This window comes from Arvicanthis niloticus, chromosome 4 (genome assembly GCF_011762505.2).
Source record: "Arvicanthis niloticus isolate mArvNil1 chromosome 4, mArvNil1.pat.X, whole genome shotgun sequence".
NCBI lineage: Eukaryota > Metazoa > Chordata > Mammalia > Rodentia > Muridae > Arvicanthis > Arvicanthis niloticus.
Window position 1 is genome coordinate 112,179,601 of NC_047661.1, and position 13,200 is coordinate 112,192,800.

General features: G+C 44.8%; 1 protein-coding gene across 1 annotated transcript in view; it reads right to left on the reverse strand.

The window, feature by feature from the left end:
* Window positions 1–10,986, reverse strand: part of Nfkb1 (nuclear factor kappa B subunit 1) — a 107,011-nt gene extending 96,025 nt beyond the window's left edge. Inside the window, exon 1 of the mRNA XM_034500347.2 lies at window positions 10,850–10,986. The gene's annotated coding sequence lies outside the window, so the exon portion shown is untranslated. The remainder of the gene's footprint in view (window positions 1–10,849) is intronic.
* Window positions 10,987–13,200: the final 2,214 nt, after the last annotated feature.

Genomic DNA, 13,200 nt, shown 5'->3' on the forward strand with positions numbered 1-13,200 from the left:
TGTTTTGATCATAGCTGACTAATATCCATGGGATCAAAAGGATGTTTGGGACACTTTTTAATCATAGTGTAATTAAGTGTCATTTATACCAAAATGGCAGATTCCATTCTAAGTAAAATTTATTTTTAGTAGAATCAGAGAGGGCTCAGTCCTGCTGGGATAAGTTTGTAGAGCTATGGAAGGTCTCTAAGGATTGTAACAAATCAGATTAAAACTTTTATCTTATAATTGAAGTCAGCCCTGCCTAGTTTTCCTTGTAAATATCAAATCAAGGCCTCTGCTCATTTGTCTATTGGACTGTGTTCTGGAGATCTGTTTCCCCATGCCTAAAATGCACAGAGTTCTTCTTCCCCAAACACATGCAGAGCAGGATTTAATTGTGATGCCTGGTCTCCTGTGGAGTACCCTGTTGGACACATCTCCAAGACTGAAGGAGATGATGACTTTATGGATTGTTAACTAGAAACCAAGCCACTTGTGTTGATTCTGAATGAGTTGACATAACTGGATATTTATTTTATAGATCCTCAAAAACCCTCAGAAAACCATAATATATGTCTTTTCTGAGGGTTTTTTTTTTGGGGGGGGGGGGTCTCGTTTTTTGTTGTTGGAGGTTGAATCCACAGCCTTGATCATAGTTGGTGAGTGTTCTACCAATGACCTACTTTCCCAACCCCTATGTTCTAAAAAGAAAGGATTTATTGTGTGAACCGGCAAGTTTGATTCTGTAGATACAGGCATAGCCAGGCTGGGGTGAGACATGGTATCCTTGAGGGAATAACTGAAGTGAAGACTTTCCAGGCATACACACAAAGGTACAATGATTTGCCAGCAGCAAAGGCAGGCTCCACACGCGGCTCACTCAACTCTTGAGTCTAAGCCTTGTCAGTGCTGAAGACTGCTGACTACACACAGATGCCAATGTATAATAACATGGCCAAGGAGGAGGAGGCTGCCTTTCCCCACCACAGCTGCGGTAAGGAGTGAAGAGGTCTCTCTCTTTGTGTGTGGTTCTTCTCAATGCCCTCCATTACCCTGCTTAAATGAGCATAATTTTTCTTTAACTCATAAATGATGACTTAAAGTGAATACGTGATTTGTTTTGCAGTTTTACTCGCATTTTAAGGTTTTTTTTTTAGAACAGAATTTGTTTAGGGGAAAAATCTGCAACAAGTTGACATTAAGGCCATTGGCTACTCAGGAGTATCAACTCGTTGCTTTGTGGGGATCTGGAGTTGGTTCGGGTTAGCTGTAGCTATTGCTGTTGTTTTTGACATAATTTTATCATGTAGCCTAGGCTAGACTTGATGTCACAAACGTGCTTCTGCCTCCTCTGGCATCTGTTGCCACGCACTATCTGGTGAGGATGAATGAGAGTGACAGGACCAATGTTTATACCCAAGAGCCATGGGTGATGTCATTTAGATGAGGGTTGTGGGCAGGGGACCTCAGAGGACGGGAGGAATTTTGAGGGGCCAGCAATATGCTACTTTTTGACTTCCACCAAGGCTAAGTATGCTCACTCTAAGAGAAATCACTAAGGATGCTCCCCCTGTTATCTGGGCACTTTCTTAGTTATTCAGTTCTTCAGGCTTTAGAGAGACTAATATAGAGAGGGAAATGTAAAACTAGAAACATTCCATTAACCTACACTCCACTTGGGCAGGTACTTCTGTTTTGGTCAATATTGTATTTCTAAGTACCTGGCACAGGAGAAGGACTCAATGGCTCCTCAAACGGATTGCTTCTGTAAGGCTAAAACTCTACACACACCGGCTACACTCAATTATCTCCTGAAGCGTAGACAGGACTGCCCTGTACATCGTAAGTATATGCTTTGCACTTTGTCACTTCTGCTATATGAAAGCTGGGAGGGAGGAAGAAAAAGAACTTTAAAACAATTGCTAGGATAAGCAAAAGCTGGCTTCCCTCTCTCCTCCCACCCTAACCCTGACGTCTCTGTTATTTACCTTCTGGTCATATCCCCAGTGATGAGCTTATGTTTTTGTCAGTATTACATTTAGAGCTGCATTCCTTCTGTGACAGATGAGGCTTACTCCATCACTACTGTCTCTTTTTATTTTTCTTCCAAACTGGAGCTGACTTAGACTCAAATACTGAATTTTATATTCAATGTTTGTCTTAAATTTGCCAGTTTTCTTTGCATACGTTAAAGGTAAGAAACTAGTTAATAACTGCATGATAGAGCCCCCAAAACGTCTACTGTCAGGACCAAAAAAGAACCCACTATCCACACAACCAACAGTTCTTTATATAGTCATTGAACATCAAGAACTGGCTCCACGCACACTTATGCCCTTTCTGTTTACTTTCTGTTACATCAAGATGGCAAAAAAAATCTGGTCTTTTATTCCATGCAATGACACAAGCAAAGCCTAATTACTTTAGAGTCTAGCTATAACTCCGTTTCTCTCCCCTCTCTCTCTCTTTCTCTCTTTCTCCCTCCCTCTCCTCTCCTTCCCTCCCCTCCCCCCTAGAGACAAAACAGAACCCAAGGAAGTGTGTACTGGAAGTCACACAGCTTAGTGGGGAACAAAACTTCTTAATCATTTTGCTTAGTTACTTGTTCCTTCAGCAAACAGAAAGAGTGCTATGCAAATAAAAACTAAATAAAATAACCCCTGCCTATTATACTCATCATGTTTTGTTTAAAAATACATAAGTCAAAAGAACACAGAATGACCAACGTAATCCCTTACGGGGGAGACCAGGGTAACAGAGAAGTAAAGGTGCTGAGCCCAGTCTAAGGTTGAGCAACCAGTAGGGTGAGCACAAAAGAAAATCCTCTCTTGCAAATGTATTAAGGAGAGCAAGTTTCAGGGGGTTGGGGTTTGGGGGTGGGGCACTGGAAGTCGGAATGGATGGTTTGAGGATTAGGAGATGAGTGAGGAATTAGGGAGGTGAGGAGAGAGGTTTCCCTCAGAGTAGGAGAGTAGCTATGAAGCCAGGGCTGAGACAAGGACACTGGCTTAGGAGACGGGGAGAAGCTAAAGCCGGAAATCCAGCAGAGGCATGGGCAGATCAAGAGACTCTAGGAGCAACTGAAGGAGAAAGTGGGGGTGTGGGGTGTGGGGGTTATAAAGGAAGGGCTGTTAGACTGTGAGAAGGAAAAGTCTGCACAGAGGGACAGCAATGATGTTCCCTCAGGTGTAGAAGTACTGGCGTGAGAGTAGAGGGGCGTGAGATATTTAAACTGGCAGGGGCATACTGGTAGGGGCATCTCTATGGAGATGCTGAGGCGTCTGCGCAACAGAACCCTGTTTTCTGTGATTTGTCCCAATGGCTATCCCACTTCTGTTTAGCAGCTGTATGCAGTAAGTGCACAGACATTGCCTAAAACACCCGTCTATTGCAACATGGGATTAAACTACCTCAACAGCAGCTTGGACTAACTCCTATTTGGCTATCACAGCAGACTTTCTAAGAGAAGAAGGGTGTTTCTCCCACTCATCAGGAAAAAAAAAAAAAAAAACCATAATTGCAGGGTAAATGACCAAGCATGCAGTTCTCTTAAATAATCAGGAAATATTATAATGGTGTGCTTGTTGAAATTGAATTAAATGTTTTCAATGGAGGAATTGGGTAAACACACGGAGAGAAATTATATTGCACCAAATGAGTGCTACACTTAGCACGAGAACAATGGGAAATATTTAGTTATTGCCAGATACCATGCTTTTGATTTTAATTTCCCAAGTGCAGCGATATTTACTTAGAACATTTCTTAGAATAGGGGAAATGACTTGTGTGTGTGTGTGTGTGTGTGTGTGTGTGTGTGTGTGTGTAGTGTGTGGAATAGTCCTGTGCATAATAAGCCATGGTCTTGGGCATAATAGGCAAGTACCTAGGCGTGGGCAAGCTGTATTCCCAGCTCCACTGTTAGCAGTTTCTGAACAGGATGGCAAGATGAAACGCCTACAAACACCTACTCACAGGCAGCAATTCTTTGTCATGTCCTTCCCCTTTCAACCATGACGTTCATCACTTACCCACTTTTCTGGAATTCTGATTCACCTTCTAGATGATTTTATTTCTACATTCAAGATTTAACATTACAGAAAATGCACCCTAAACCTTTGTTTATGTTTCCATTGTCACTGTTTTTGCCAAATCTTTCAAGTCCCTGAGGTTTAATGACACCTGCACAGACTAGTTACAATGCTCCACGGAGTCAAAGCATTAGAAAGGAGGTATTTAAATAAACAGAGTATTCGCCTGCCTGGATTTTAGGTTCACTTTAATCCATCTCCTCCAGAAAGTCCTTCCCAGGTTTCCTACCTGGTCTGGAAGAAGTAGTCTGAATACATTTTTTTTTTTAAATTCCACTTTCTATATTTTATATTTGTTTTCAGTTTTGGTTTTATACAAACCACTGGTATTATATAGTCTCATAAGTACTTTTATAAATAGCCAAAGGGCAAACTTAGGTTTGAGTTGATTTTTATCCTCAACCTCATCTGTGTGGGTCTTCCTTTCTACTGTAAATTTCACCCGTGTGAATGGCCATCCACATTTCATCCATCTGTCCATACTGTCTTCCTTTACATTTCTAAGCCATAAAAGTACATCATAGGGCTGGTGAGATGGCTCGCCAGGTAAAGGTGCTTGGTGCCAAGCCTTACAGCCTGAGTTCAATTCCCAAGACCCAAGCGGTGAAAGAGAACTGACTCCTACGATTTGTCCCATGGTTTCCACAAACTAAATCAATAAATGTAATTATTTTAAAAAGTGCACCACAGGTAGAGGTTTGTACTGATGCTGTTGTCTTCTGTACCATGCCCACGCCTTAACAAAAATGATATTAAAGCCTTTCAGTGAGCCTTCATAAGCTTTGTTAGCACTACAAAGAAACCCATGTTTAAGAACAGACAGCTAGGGAACATCTTGAAGAGTCATTAAAACACGAAGTAGACATTTGTGTTAACATATCTGGAAGAGTCACTTTCTCATTCCTAAAATTCTTGTCTTTGATGACATGTTTTCTAAGACAATTCGATCATTTATTTTTCTACTAGAATGAGTGGTGGGCTTGACAGAGAGCCAGTCAGTAAGTACAGAGCATTACCGCTTTCCTTCCCTGCACACCGAGAGGCTTGAGAACTGGAGAGGATGCGGCAGGGGTAGGTGTGCCACACAGCAGGGGTAGGTGTGCCCTCACGTGGACCTACGGCACAGCAGGTTCAGTTCAAACCACAGGATACATAACAAATGTAATAATTTGGAAGCTTTTTGCTATTTGAATGAATAAGACTCATTCAAACAATCCATTCCCTTAAATATTAACTTCTTTCTCTAGAGGACACTCAACCTGATGCAGAGTTTCTTATTTCAAGTTTATAAAGAGTAAGCCCTTAGTGAGACTCTACTGAGCCTCATTTATCAACAGGTTTACATTGAAGGAAAAAAACCCACTAAGTGTTAAATCTAATATCTATGGCTATGCATCCATCTGTGACTAGCACAGTGGCTAGAACAAGTTATAGCTTTGTTTATTCTAGATATATCCAGAAGCTGCAGGATGAGTTGGTCATGCAGTGGAGCCCAGCTAAACATACGGCTTTGATTAGCAGCATTCTAGGGAAGACACAGGCCGTGTGCTTGGGTTGTATACAGTTCTAGCTGACAACTGCTGCCAGTCATTTTCATAGCCCCTTTCAGCAAAAACAGCTTTCCACGCAACTGGGTACACATGCAAACACTTATGTGTGTTGGCAACAACAAAAGATTAAATATGTATACATATGAATATATGGTGAAATACACATATAGTGATACTATATATCACTCCATATAGATAGATGCTAAATATGTACACTAACTAACTGTATGCGCGCGCGCGCACACACACACACACACACACACACACACACACTAACACACACACGCTAATTTTTTTTCAGTGTGGACATATGATATGCTTATGAGTATTGTGAAGAGAAGCAAGGACCAGAACAAGAATTGAGGGTAACCAAGGATTCTGCCCTAAACCTTCCTGAATACAGTGACATCAGGGTGGAGACTGACATCTCATTCCTTTCTAGTCTGGCTGGTATATATTTCATTGAATAAATTGAGTCTGTCAAAAACACGAGGTCAGATGCGTAGTTTCAAGCTCAATTTCCTGAAAGTGCTACAGCTGAAGGACAAGTGGAGCTGACTTGTGAGAGGCTAGGCTTCTAGGTCTGCAAGGTCACCACAAGGTGAGAGAGGAGCACAGTAGGCCTCCCAGGGCTTTCCATCTGGTTCCCTGGAGCAGGCACAGACATGAGTGACAAGCACTCACTTCTGGAGGCCATTCTTCACTTAGACGCTTTGCTTGATGGATTTGAATATGTGTTAGCAATTTTTGTTAGCATTAGTTCCCTTTTTGGAGGGGCTAGTACAGAAATTAGCTTCAGTGGAATTTAGAGAAGTTGTAAATCTGCAAAAAAAATTAAATACACACACACACACACACACACACACAAACCATTTTACCTGTATAAGTGCAATTTCATCATTTTGATTACTTTATTACCTTGCTTGGCTAGTGTCTCTAAATTTTTAAAATTAAAAAGATGCTTTTCCCTTTCAGAAAATCCCCTTTTTGAATGAAAGGCTTCCTTTTGTTGTTGTTGTTTTTAGAGAGAACAGTAGGTAATTGTTAATAATTTATGCATTCTAATAAACCATAAATGTACCTTACATAAAATATTGTACTCAGGGAGCAAAAACTGTATTTTGGGCTTCTCTCTTACCAGAAGAATAGTATGCTTTTCACTGCCTGTAGGACAAGTCTGTCTGTCAAAACAAGTTATCAAAAACAATTTAATGTGATTTAGTTGTTTATCAGGTATTATCTAAGTACCAACAGACTCAATGCAAGGGTTGGAGATTTCCTGTCAGTATAGATTAACTTACTTGCTTTTAGCTAGAACTATAGAACTTACTCTTTCAAACAGCCTTTATTCTTTTAAAAACAATTTTAGGTTCTTCTAAAGACTATGCATTGTAGAATATTTATATCTTTCTTGAACATTCAGGGTTGTTTTTACAGTTAAATAAGGATTGTAGATACTTTAAATCTGTAAGAAGTGGGGATCAGACTAAAAGCTGGTTAGAAATTTGGGGCCTAGGAGTTTACTTCGTAAACCATCAGGAGGTAATTTGTACTAGATAATTAAAACATATATATCATTATTCCAGTTTTTAAAACAAACAACAAATTAAAGCCTCTCAAATGTATATTACTGATAATTAAATCTGTGTTAGTTACTATGTAAAGCGTAATGGCTTCATAATATTAGATTTTAAAAATTGTAATATGTAGTACTTAGAATTAATACCCTAACAGATGTGTTCTCTCTATTCTCTCCTCACAGTCTTTACCAAGTCATCACAATCGTTACCAAGTCCTATCTTATATCAGGCTTTGATGTAGTCTTATCTTCTCTAAACTATGTGTTGGTCTCCCAATCTCATCTGAAAGGATTTACTAGTGTCCAGAAACATCCTCTCAGACAATACAGAAGCAAGAAGGGTAAAGCAATCCATTGGGAGGAAAAGAATGCCCTTCCTTCCTTCCTTCCTTCCTTCCTTCCTTCCTTCCTTCCTTCTTTCCTTCCTTCCTTCCTTCTTTCCTTCCTTCCTTCCCTCTCTCCCTCCCTCCATCTTCCTTCCCTCCCTCCTATCTTCTTTATCTCTCCATCTCTCCCCCTCCCGGCTTTCTTCCCAGCGAGACAATGTATACTCATTAAGGCAACAGCACAAGGATAAGAACTATTAACTTTACCAAGCCATGTGGTTTTCAAGCCTCTCCCAGATCTGACTCCCCAGACGATGCCCTTCTTCCAAGCAGTCCCCCTGAGGCTGAGTGCCTGCACTTAGCTAAAAGCCTCAAATCTCCTGATTCAACAGAAGGCATCTGCTGGGATACATATGTTCTTACTCTTGTACCTGCTCACCTCTAACACAACTGGTTTCAGTACTGACGAGAGGTGCAAAAGTACAAATCACAGTTACCAGAAGTAGAATAAAGCGCTCCGGTTGTCAGTCAGCCTTAGTTGGACAGAAATGCAGGCGCAAAGCATGTTAGAGTCTTCTAGCACTAAAATTCTATTCGACCTTCTCCTGGGCCTTTTCTTCTAACACAACCACACTACCTTATATAACTCATGTTGTAAGCAGAAAGCTGGTAAGTCATCCAAACAAAACAACTTCCTTCCAGAGGACAGATCCACGAGAACCTTTGCATAGATCCCCATTCTCATACATTCAGTCTTCTGAATGGGATTCCGACTCAGTCAGTCTGCCACACAAGAAGAGCAGGGCACAGGATTTACTCTTTTGATTCAACTAGTGTGTTCCAGATACACTTCCTAACACAGTAGCTCTGTGCCCTAACACGGCGCGTAGCAGTACATTCTGCTAGATGAAGAGGGAGAAAAGGTATTTTGGATACATTCTCCAAAAAATCCTGATGGCAAGGCTACAGGTATATGGAGGTATAGTAGAGTATTCCCGAAGCCCTGGGTGTGATCCCCAGTGTGGCTAAGCAGTGACTCCACATAGCAGCCCAGGGACAATTATTTTAGCTTATTATTTTAAAATGCCAGCTACTTTATTTTCTTGGCCCAAGCTCAAATTAATTAAAGGTTATACATGGTCACTTCTCTCTAGAAGCCAGAACTTTCCCCTCTTCGGAGCAGGGAAATACCTCTAAAATAAATTAGGTGAAACCATGGCTTGGTGACTGAATGATAATCCACAGTCCGTGTGGCTGCCAAGTCTTTATCTAGACTTCTCTACCGCAGTGAGCAATCCCTGAACGTCAACGAAGCGGCTTGCTTCATCAGTTATCTGGAAGTCTGCAAGTAGTGAAAACAGCCCACAGAAATACCAGCTTCTCCACTCAGCCTCCATTCATCTGAAGGACCATGAAAAATAACAGCACCATTAAATCTGATGCCGCTCGAATTCAACAAGTCTGGCTTTAACCCATTGCCACTCAGCGTGGCTGAGCTAGTTTTAGGGGCAGAAGTAAAAAAGGAAACAGAAAGATCAAAGCAGTGCTTACAAAGGGGAAGGGCTATTTTCTGTATGTATACTCCAGAATTTACTAACTGGCTTTGAAACACGGGGACATTTACGACCTACACAGCTCAGGTAATTGCCATGTGGAGAATGCAAGATGCAACCGAATTTCCGAACAGTGGTAAGAGATAACAGAGATAATCAGGTTGCCACCAACCTTTAACAGGATTAAACAACTTTCTTTAAAAAGTCTTTTGGTTTTGAAGTGGTTAGCGTTTCCCGGCAAGTATAGTATCTTAGTGCCAGCATTAATCGTACAGAGGAGCCTTCTTTTGTGTTCAAGTTTATTCAGTATCTTAAGCCAAGAAGACATTTTCTCTAAGCTAGCAAGAGACTCCCAGATACATCGACATGGACCAGAGTTGCCGAGTTCACATTCCCATCAATATGTGTGTTCATTTAGTCATCCGCTGGGGTGATAAATGTTTAAATGCAACAGGAAGCAACACTTTTTAATTCCAGGCTTCTCAAGTTCATATGCAAAGCAAAGGACTTCGCTGTAAATAATTTACATAATTTTTCCATGCATCAAACAGCAAGAGGTTCAATCTCTAGAAAGCACAATATTAAAATCAGGAAAAAAAAAAAAAAAAAAACCACTTCAGTAAGGACCTTATTTTAATCAAGTTTCCCTTTTTAAGGTCTGACGAACATTAATGCATTTTTTTTTTGCCACCCAAGAACACTCAGCTGAAGATTCCTCTAGAAAGCCACCCAACTATATCTCAATCTCCATCTTTGATACTAACCACCAGTCTGAGCTGCCACAGCTATTAAATGTTAATAAACACCACGGGCAGTTCGGTTATGAGCCCTAAAACAATGAAAATTTTAGTTGAATATGATTACTTAGAAAGCAGCAGTGTCGACCTTTACCTTTAAAAGTCCATAAATACGGGTTAAATCCAGGTGATGAAATCTTTTATCACTTGTCCATTTAAGTTTTAGATTAGACCAATACACAGAGCCAAGATCGGTGCCTGTCTCAGAAGACCGAAGAAAGCGTACAAGCAGGAAAGGCGTCATTTGTATCGTTTTTTCCCCCCCTGTTTTAGAGGTCAGGCACAAAATATGGTGCCATTATCCTGGAGTTTCCCCATAATCAAAAATCTAAAAGGTGCTATTAGTAGGTAATTTCTCTCTCAAATGCCAGGCCTGGAGAATCGGTGTGAGGCCTTCCTTATATTTTGAAAATCAATGTTGAGATTTGGCAGCTGAATGCATTATGTGTGTGTGTGTGTGTATGGGGAGGGGGTGTCTATCACAGACTGCAAAGTGGGCCCCAGGCTCTCCTGCGGTTCTTAGGAGCTGCGCAGGGCTTTGCCTGCCAGGAGGACTGACAAGCACTTCTGCTTTCAGTTCACTGACCGCCCTTTGGTGAAATCTGGCTGTGCACTGCACCAAGCACCTTTCTGTCTGTCCTCTGCCGTGGCGGATCTCAGCCTGGCCGCCACCACCCCACCCCACCCCCGCGGCAGGGGCTTGGGTACATCTTTCAAAAACTTTGCAAGAGTTCCCCTCTGATTCCCGTTCCCGCCTCGCGGAGACGCCGAGGGCCCGGCCAGCCGGCCCGCAAGGCCTCGGGGCCGCCCAGTGCGGATGTGCCCTGTCCCCGCAGCCCGGGCCGCGCGCTCCGCGACTCCTGCCCGGGGCTCCCCCACCCCGGTCCCTCCGGGAGCCCCAAGCCGGTGGGATCCGCTGCACCGGCGCTGCGGAGAGCTGGCGGCTCCGTTCCCCTACCTGCCCCGGGACTTACCCTGGAGGTGCAGCGCGGCCTCTCCTCGCCTGCGGGCTCCCGCTGCGGACCGGCGGGAGCCCGAGCGGGGTCGGGGCGCGGGCCGGCGGCTCAGCGGCGCGCCATGGCTGCGGCGCGGGCGGAGAAGCGCGGGGCGGGCCGGGCGCGGCGGGGCCCTGAGCTCCGGCCTGCGCTGCTGGAGCCGGCCCGCGAGCAGGCCGAGGGCGGCGGCGGCAGCGGCGGCGGCAGGCCGGGGGCGCGCAGGGCACGGGAAGCCGTCAGCGCGCAGCCGGGCTGCTCGGGTGGCGAAACCTCCTCTTCCTGCCCGGCTCGCCTCGGTACTTCTCTCTCGTCCTCTCTCGCTCACTCTCTCACTTCCTGGCTGGAAATTCCCACTGACGTCGAGAGAGCAGACAGACGGACGGACCCACGCGCGCGCGCACAGCGGGGGCGGGAGGTGGGGTCGCCGCCGGGGGTGGGGGAAAGCCCGCGCGCCCCCGACCTGGCGCCCCGAACCCCAAGCCCTGCGGTGGCCGCGACGCCCCCGGGAGGCGCCCGCAGCCCAAGGGCAGGCCCGGACAGCTGGGAGGCCACGGGAGACCGGCCTGGTCCCCACGCGCCACGGGCACAAAAGTCAATCTCATCTGCATGTTCCCTCCTCTGGGGGGTCTCGGCTACACTCAGATCTCTTCACAGAGCAAACCGGAATTTCGAGATCGAGATCGGAGCTCAGGTCTCTCCAGAGAACCATGAATCTTATATAGGGTCTGGATGAAGTCTTCAATCCTCTCAATTATTCCAGCCCCAGCGCATTGTCCGGCCTGTGTGATCATCGCTGTGGATGGAATTATAGCGACAGTGAGACCCGCAGTGTTGGTTCACAGCTCATAAATCCTTATCTGGCTCAAGGGAGGTTATTTTTTCTTTTTTTCTGGAGAGGCCTCTCACGGATGACCGTTTGTGAGCATTTGAGCTTCTTTATTCTTTGTGCCTCCATGGGCCAGGGATGACAGCCTGGGGCAAGGTAGCTCCCAAGTGAGTTTTGACTTGAAACATATTTTAGAGTTCAGGGTCTCACTACTGAGTTCAAGTGGAAATACAACTTTGAACCGCCAGGATCAATCAGGGAGTCAGCACGCAGTTTTATTTTGGTATTTAACCCTCCGCGCAGCTTCCCACCCGTGAGGTTATAAAAACTTTTTTCTCAGTGGGATGTTGTTGAGAGAACACAAATTTTTTTCTTTCTCCCACTGTATATTAGAGTCTTTAAGTGACCTCAAAGAGCCCTACAATCAACCTTAAAGCTATTTCATTTAGATCCCAGAGACCGTTTTGCCGTCTAGAGTTCAGAGGCTTCCTATAGATGGAAGATAACGATGTAAACGCTTTGTTATTATGTATGGGGCATTGGAAATTGTGCCCTAGGGACCTGGAAAATAAGTCAATAGAATGGTCATTGGGATCTTTAACATTCCTGTATGTAAAAGTCATCGCAGGTGGCGGCATCTGTAACCTCAGCCATGACAGTTGGATCTGGAACTCATTGGCTAGCCAACAAAGCCAACCGCTGAGCCCCAGGTTCAGTGAGAGAAAGTGACAAATACAGACCTCTTCCTCCCCCCTCCCTCCCCCTCCTCTTTGTTTCAGAGGGGGGAGGGGGAGGGAGGGGGAGAGTGAGGGAGGAGGAGGGGAGAGGGAAGGAGGAGGAGGAGAGGGAAGGAGGAGAGGGAGAGGGAAGGAGGGAGAGAGGGAGAGGGAAGAGGAGAGAGGGAGAGGGAAGGGGGGAGAGGGAGAGGGAAGGAGGGGAAAGAGAGGGGGAAGGAGGGGGAGAGGAAAGGAGAGGGAAAGGGAGAGGAAAGGAGGGGAGAGGGAGAGGGAAAGAGGAGGGGGGAGGGAAAGAGGGGGAGAGGGAGAGGGAAAAGGAGAGAGGGAGAGGGAAGGGGGAGAGGGAGAGGGAGAGAGAAGGGGGAGAGGGAGAGGGAAGGGGAGAGAGAAGGGGGAGAGGGAGAGGGAAAGAGGGGGAGAGGGAGAGGGAAGGGGAGAGAGGGAGAGGGAAGGGGAGAGAGGGAGAAGGAGAGGGAAGGGGGAGAGGGAGAGGGAAGGGGGGGAGAGAGAGAGGGAAGGAGGGGGAGAGAGAACTGTGTTCTTGTTATGATTTAGCACATTGTTATATAGAATGTATATTAAATAATTTTTTTTTCTCTGCTGACATAAATACAAAGCCTGCAAGCTCTAGTGAAACAGCAAAGTATAAAGTGTTTGTCTTTCCTGAGTGGACTAGGTGGGGTCGGGAAAACTCTACAATCTGCAAGGTGTGGCAGTCCCATTGTCAAAGGCATATATAAATAAGATTGTTACAAAGTTACAGGCAG